The 7214-nt window shown below is 39.7% G+C and overlaps 1 pseudogene; it reads right to left on the bottom strand.

Moving 5' to 3' along the window:
• Nucleotides 1-5738: 5738 nt before the first annotated feature.
• Nucleotides 5739-6161, bottom strand: LOC147233885 (outer dynein arm-docking complex subunit 4 pseudogene; annotated as a pseudogene).
• Nucleotides 6162-7214: the final 1053 nt, after the last annotated feature.

The raw sequence follows: 7214 nt of genomic DNA, 5'->3' as shown, positions 1-7214 counted from the left end.
TTTCGAGCGATTCAATCGATTCCCGACCCGACTGCTAGCACGTGTCGCTAACAGCCAATTAAAAATAGGAGGCGAGACAACAGGAAGTTGGGAGAGGACCAGAGGCCAAAGTGGACTACAGTAATGGAGGAAAGAAAGAACAGCCTTTTGTCGGACATGTTTGTTTACCCTCTAATCCAGATCTGGACATTTTACGGGCCGCGGGCCACATCCGGCCCGTTTTACTTCGTTATCCGACCCGCCAAACTATTTTCTTTGAATATTTTAACAAGCATTTTCGATCAATATTGAATTTAGAAACGTATTTTTTTCTTTTGTTTAATTTTGTATGGATGATTACATATAACAGGGGTGGGCAAACTTTTTGGTTCAGTGGCCCCATTGACATTTAAAATATGACAGACAGGCCGAGTCAGCACAAGATACGATACATATAGAAAAAAAAAAACGTTTGTTAACAGCACATATCAGACTCGTCTGACATTTGCTTTAAGCTTGGTTTTGAAGGCTCTGACGTTTGCTTGCATTTCATGCACAAACCGCTATTTTCCTTGTAGCTTCACGTGCAGCTCAGTCATGTATGTCAGTATGTTCACAGTAAAGGCTAAATCACAAAGCCAATCCGTGAAATCCAGCTCTGGAAAATTCTCGATTAGCTCCAAAAGTGAAATAATCTCCTATTTGAGCTCCCACATTCATTGACCCAATCAGCAATCATTCATATCAGGTATGAACTCTGTACCAATCTTCGGCGGGCCGAATTAAAAAGATCAACGGGCCGGATGTGGCCCGCGGGCCGTAGTTTGCCCACCCCTGAAATACAAAATAATGTCGGTCGGTACATTTATATTATTATTAAAAATTTTAAAATTGAAATAAAATGCCAAAAAAATTGAAATATTTAAATCGCAATTTTCATTTTATTCTCCTAGTTTGCCTTCGCATATGAATTGAATAAGAAATGTTGCCCGCCAGCCAAAATAATTGCCCACCGCTGCTCTGATCCACAGCCCTCTAAGACGTTGCCGGACTTCTCCACGCTCTCCTGTCTGGGTTCTCTCTATGTTCTCCATCTTCAGTCCAAAAAAACTGGGTTTCTTGAATCAACAAATTCGCCTGAATCCGTCTCTGTGTGATTGACAGCTGTCCAAGTGATTGACATCCAAACCAGCCTCCCGGCTGGATGTCAGACTGTGATTGGCTCCACCGCCCCAATGTGACACTGCAAGCGGGATTAGGTGTGTGTACAATGAATGAGTGTTTCATGTTACGTAGCAGTGTGCATTTCTGTTCTTTAAAATTCTTCCCGAAATCGTGAAATGTCTCACGTTATCTTGGATTCTCAAGTTTACGTCCGAATTCCGTTCTGGTAGCATGATGTAATGCGATTTTCACTATGAATCGGAACTTGCATGCAATACATAAGTACCTACGTCACTAAGCTACGCCAGCATAGTAATAAAATCATAATCTAGGGCATAAAAACACTGTGGATGAAAAATAAATTAAACCATTGGGAGCCATGATTAAGGGCAAAAAGTTTCAGAAAAAACAACACAAATGAAAACAAGCTAACGGAGCACGATCCAATATGGCGTCTAACCAGCGAACGTAAACAACTTCCCCTTAAGGCGCCGTATATTCGTCAACAGAATTTACGTTGAAATGACGAAACAAGACTTTTTTAAATACATTCGCGGGAGATGGCGACAAAAAAACGAAAAACATGGAGCGTCTGCGTTGAGTCCAACTTGTGTTCCCGAGCTACACGATTCATAAAAGAGACGCTTCATTGTTACAGACAGGAAGTTCGGATGAATGATGGCGGGAAGAAAAAAAGGGAGGTCGGGTTAATGGAAGGGCCTTTCATCATCGGCAGGCCGAGGGCGGGGACGCATCCTGCCGGGGGCTTTAAGTGCCCCGCTATCTGCCCCGAGATTTCCCCCTCGCCCCCCGGGCCCCGTTAGCTCCCCGATCACCGCTTCCTTCCTCTTCTCTGTGGGGGATTTTCTGGAAAAATCAACGTCTTTGATTAGGATTACCTTTTTTTGGGGGGGGGGTAGTTTTTCCCTTCTATCGGTGTCGGAAACTTCTCCCGATGGGATCCTCTGCTTTAGATACTGGAAAAACAACAACAATAACAACCGGAAAATAAATGAAATAAGACGTGACGGAAAACAGCAGGAATTCTATTTAGGACATATAAACAAATTTATGATAAATGATCCATTCATGACTACAATTACTACTATTACTACTACAACTACTACTATTTATACTGCTACTGTTGATACTATTTATATCCAGGCCAAATAAGCAAACAAATGAATAATAATAGTCTAAAAATGACCCATTGGTTACCACAACTACTACTACTTATACTCCAACTGTTTATACTATTTATATCCAGCCCAAATAAACAAACAAATGAGTAATAATATTAAAAAAAAACTTTCATTATATCACTGCTTCTACTACTACTAGTACTATAGCACTACTACTACCACAATTGATAATAATAATAATAATAATAATAATAATAATATAGTAATTGCTCTTTCAACAACCAACCAATAAAATAAAATAAAATAAAATAAAATAAAATAAAATAAAATAAAATAGAATAAAATAAAATAAAATAAAATAAAATAAAATAAAATAAAATAAAATAAAATAAAGACTTTTTTGTGTCATTATGCAAGCATAACAAAATTTTGTGAGGACCCCTAACTATAGTATGCATAAGAAAGAGGCAAAAATAGATGATAGCAGCATAAAAATAGATGATAGTAGCAATAAAAGAGGGTGTGTGTATTCAGACTTTGTTTCAGAGTATTCAGTGTGTGAAGAGTGTGTTTTTGTAAAATAAGAGTTTTTATTCTCATTATGCAAGCATAACTACATTTTGTAGGGAATCCTGGCTTGAGAATGCATAAGATATGATAAGATAAGATAAGATAAGATAAGATAAGATAAGATAAGATAAGATAAGATAAGATAAGATAAGATAAGATAAGATAAGATAAGATAAGATATGGTAAGATAAGATAAACTTTATTGATCCCTAACCAGGAAATTCCTTTGTCATAGCAGCCCAACAGTTATAATGTCAAAAAAGGAAATACATTTGAATATAGATACAAATAGAAAAGCAGAAGACAGAAGGTAGCAAGACAAAAGAAAAATCCAGGAATAAATAGACAGCAGACGACAACAACAACAACATGGGCAACAGCAAGGAACAGTGAGGGTGAAAAATACACAACTAGAGCTAAACAACAATATAAATAGGGCCAAAAAAATAGCAATGAATAAAATAAATAAACAAAAATAGGCAGGATAGTAGAATAGGCACCAGAAAGAGGCACAAAAACATTTTAATAAACAAAGCAATAGAATAAAAATAGATGAAAAATAGATGATCAAAGCATAAAAATAGATAGCAGTAAATAAAGAAATAATAAAATGAAATAAAATAAAATAAAGTAAAATAAAATAAAATAAAACAAAATAAAAGATAAAATAAAATAAAACAAAATATTCAAAGTTGCTAAGGTGAGTCCCAAATCTTTCATTCCGTTTCATTTCTGCTCAACTGGGTGGAACTTCATCTCCACCATCTGTTAATGCACGCGCACTCACACACACACACACGTGGCTCATGCACATGTGTCTACGTGTGTGTTTATGCATTCAGGAAGTGCTCCCCCATCCCTTCGGGGGAGAACACACACGTCGGCCATTTTTAATCTGTCTCCCGGTGCGACCCCTCCTTCCTTCCGCACATGAAAGTTTGTTGGAAATTATGGAAAACTGGCAACAATGGATAAATAATGACATGAATTAACACTGAATTAAATTACAGCAATGCAAAAGTATGGAAAAAAATTCAGAAAAAAGTACGACTGTATGAGTTTTAAAAAAAGACGTTTTTATTATTGGTCATTGCATAAACTTTCCTGAAAACAGAAAGACATTTACAACATTCAGGACAATCGGCATCGTTTTTATTCTTCAAGAATATTCTTTCCATTGAAGGCACGAGCACAAAATACCATCAGTGGATTAATGTGACATGAGCAGTGAATTCACATGATTAAAAAAAAATACACACAAATATACAGGAAACAAACTGGAAAATTCCTCAGTTGTACTGCTTTCTGTAGTCGTAGTTGCAGTATTGGAAGTAGAAGTCGTATTTGTAGTAGTTTAGCAGTTGTAGTTGTCAGCTAGTGGTCGTCATGGTAGCGGTAGTAGTAGAAGTAGTAGTCAGTGTTTAGTTTCCCCCAACATTCTCTCAGTGTTTCCTCAATATTTCCAAAGTTACCTCAACCGTTCTTCATGGTTTCCTCAATTTTTCCGCATTTTTTTTTACATTTTCCTCAGTTTTATCAAAGTTACCTCAATATTTCCTGTGTTCCTTCAGTGTTGGCTTGATTTTATTACCTGAATGTTTCCTCAAGCCTTCTCAAAGTTTCATTGATCTCTCCTCAATGTTCTCTTAGCATCTCCTCAATTTCCCCCCGCTTTTTCCTCAGAGTATTTTCAACATTTGTACCTAAAAATTTCCTCCTTCTGTTTTCAAGGATTCAAGACTTTTATAGTCATTGCACAGAATGCAACAAAATTTAGAAATTTTCTTCATTGTTTTGTCATCAATATTTCCTCAGTTTCTTTGGAGTTTCCTAATATTCCGTGATGTTACCTCACTGTTTTTCCTGTTTTTCTTGATATTACCTAAATGTTTCGTTAGGGTTTCCCTCAATTTTTACTCAACGTTACACTGATGTTTTCCAAGTGTTCCTCTTTTGCGCCATCAGTGTTCACTATTACCGATATTACCTCAATGGCAACCTTAATCTTTCCTCAGTGTTTCCTCCTTTTCCCGTTCTTCCTGTGTTTTATAAATCGTGCCTGTTTCCACTGTTTTCTTTGTCCTGGTCGTGTTTCCTCAATGTTACTTTGTTGTTTGCCCTCTGTCACCCCTGTTCACTTAATCTTACTTGTTTCCTCAATTTTTTTGTGAATATTTCTGTTTTCTCTCAGTTTCCGTGGATACTAGGTTTCATCCATGTTACCTAAATGTCACCTCACTGTTGCCACCACAATCCACAAATGTTTCTTTCTTTCTTTCTCTCTCAGATTTTCTTAAATTTTCCTATTTTTTTTCTGTTACCTCAATTTTACCTCAGTGTTGCCACAATGTACCCTAATGTGTCCTCAATGTCCTCACCCCAATGTTTCCTCGCTTTTCTTTAATTAAATCGTCTTTAATTGAATCCGTTTCTTTTCTTTTTTCAAATGTGTTGCCATCATGATCCATAAATGTTTTAAAAATATTATTTTTGAATGTTTTCTCAGATTTCTCAAAGTTCCCTTGCAATTCTTTAATTAATAAATTTCTCTGTATTTTGATTTTTTTTTTCTGTTTGTAATTTCCCATTTTTTTTCCCCATTATTTCCCAATCTAGAACGTCCCTCTAAAGTTACAGATATTAACCAATCATTATTCTGTTCTAATCTTTTTTTCCGCGTTTATCATCCATGTCTGTCAGTGATTTGGTCATTTGTCTGACGTTATTAGCCTGAATGTTTGGGGACAATTTCCCTTTAACTCCCTGCAAAGGTCAGTTTCATGCACAGAATTTTATTAAAAAAAAAAAAAGCGTTTTAGAACATTTATTGCACAAAAGGTGGAGGCTCTTTGCCTGTCTGCCGCGTTACCTGGCCGTCTTGGGTCACGGCGGGGGGGCCTGGGTGTTCCTGATGGCCCTCTCCGTCTTCTCGATGCCCTTGGTGAACTTGTGGTAGTGCGGGTGGAGCCTCTGGCCGCGGCGGTACACCTTCAGCGCCTCTTGGAAGTGCAGCCGGTGGTACAGCACCTCCGCCTTCTGGTAGAGCCCCTGGCAGAAGGCGCCGTCCAGCCTCAGCGAGTTCTCCGCGTCCATCAGCGCGTTCTTCAAGTGGCCCTTGACCAGGTAGCACTTGGACCTGCGGACCAGGCAGTGGCGGTCCAGCGGCTCCAGGGCAAGGGCGCGGCTCAGGCTGCTGATGGCGCCGTCGTAGTCCTGCCTGTTGAAGAGCCGGACCCCGGACGCCATGAAAGCCGAGAACATCCTACTGGGGATTTGACTTTCCCCGAACGAGCCGACGCAGGACATGTTCTCCGATTGAAGGAAACGCGATAATAGACGGGGCGACCTTTATATAGACTACTGTGCCGTGCCGGCGGCGCCCAGGTCCCCCAGCTGTGATGTCACAGCCACGATCAATAACCCATAATCACCTCCTAGGTCTGTTTTCTTCACACCATCATCCGGGAGTCTGTGTTTCGACCACAGCGGAGGTTCCTGTGAAAAAGGGAGGCTGTGATGTCCGCGAATGGGAACCAAGTAAAGGCCACAAACCCCCCCTATCACACACACTCACACACACACACACGCCGCTGTGATAGGCGTAGCGGCGATGTCACACAGGTGCAGCACCTGTTCACGACCCACGTATTTGTAAGTGAAACAGAAAAGTCATTTTGGGGAACTCTTCGCCAGGCGTCCAGTGAAGGAATGTGGGAGATGGATCAGCGGCGTGTTGGATCGTCGTCATGGTGACACTCTGCGTCCCCTTTCGCCGCGTTCACAGTGGTAGGCAAAGATGTTTTTTTAAGGTTACCCTGGTAACAACTCAGGATCTGTTACTTTGTTCGTGTAAAGGATGTAAACGTTGACAGGACGGAGAGAAGCGAGGTTTATATTAGAGAAGTAATTTCCTGGGAACTTTCCGATGCTGAGCGATACGCCCAGAAGTTTTTTCTGAAGACAAACTCAAAGGTTGTTTTAATATCCATTCCTGTGTTTTTCATTAAATGTCCAAAAGGCAAAAGGGATTTTTGCCTTCAAAACAACTTTAGAGTTGTTTCTCATCAGCACAAAAAGGCCAACAGACCAGGGAGTTCTGCTGTTATTGTAGTTCCCCATATGACCACTAGGGGCGCCCAAACCGCGGCTCCTCTGCAGTTGGTCGACTGGATTTCCTGTCATGTGACTCGGGTCGAACCCCTGGTCGTTTCGTGCCAGTTTTGAGGTAATCTTCACCTAATTTCAGTTTTATAACACTGATTTAATTTTATTTTTTCAATATTTTCATTATACTGCCATGCTTTGAAGAAATTACTCTTCCAGGTGCTCCAGGTGCCACCTGACCCTGAAAGGAGATCA

This window comes from Fistularia commersonii, chromosome 5 (assembly GCF_037954325.1).
Source record: "Fistularia commersonii isolate RoL2024-O1a breed Wild chromosome 5, RoL_Fcom_v1.0, whole genome shotgun sequence".
Lineage (NCBI taxonomy): Eukaryota > Metazoa > Chordata > Actinopteri > Syngnathiformes > Fistulariidae > Fistularia > Fistularia commersonii.
This window is presented reverse-complemented; position numbering and strand designations above follow the sequence as displayed.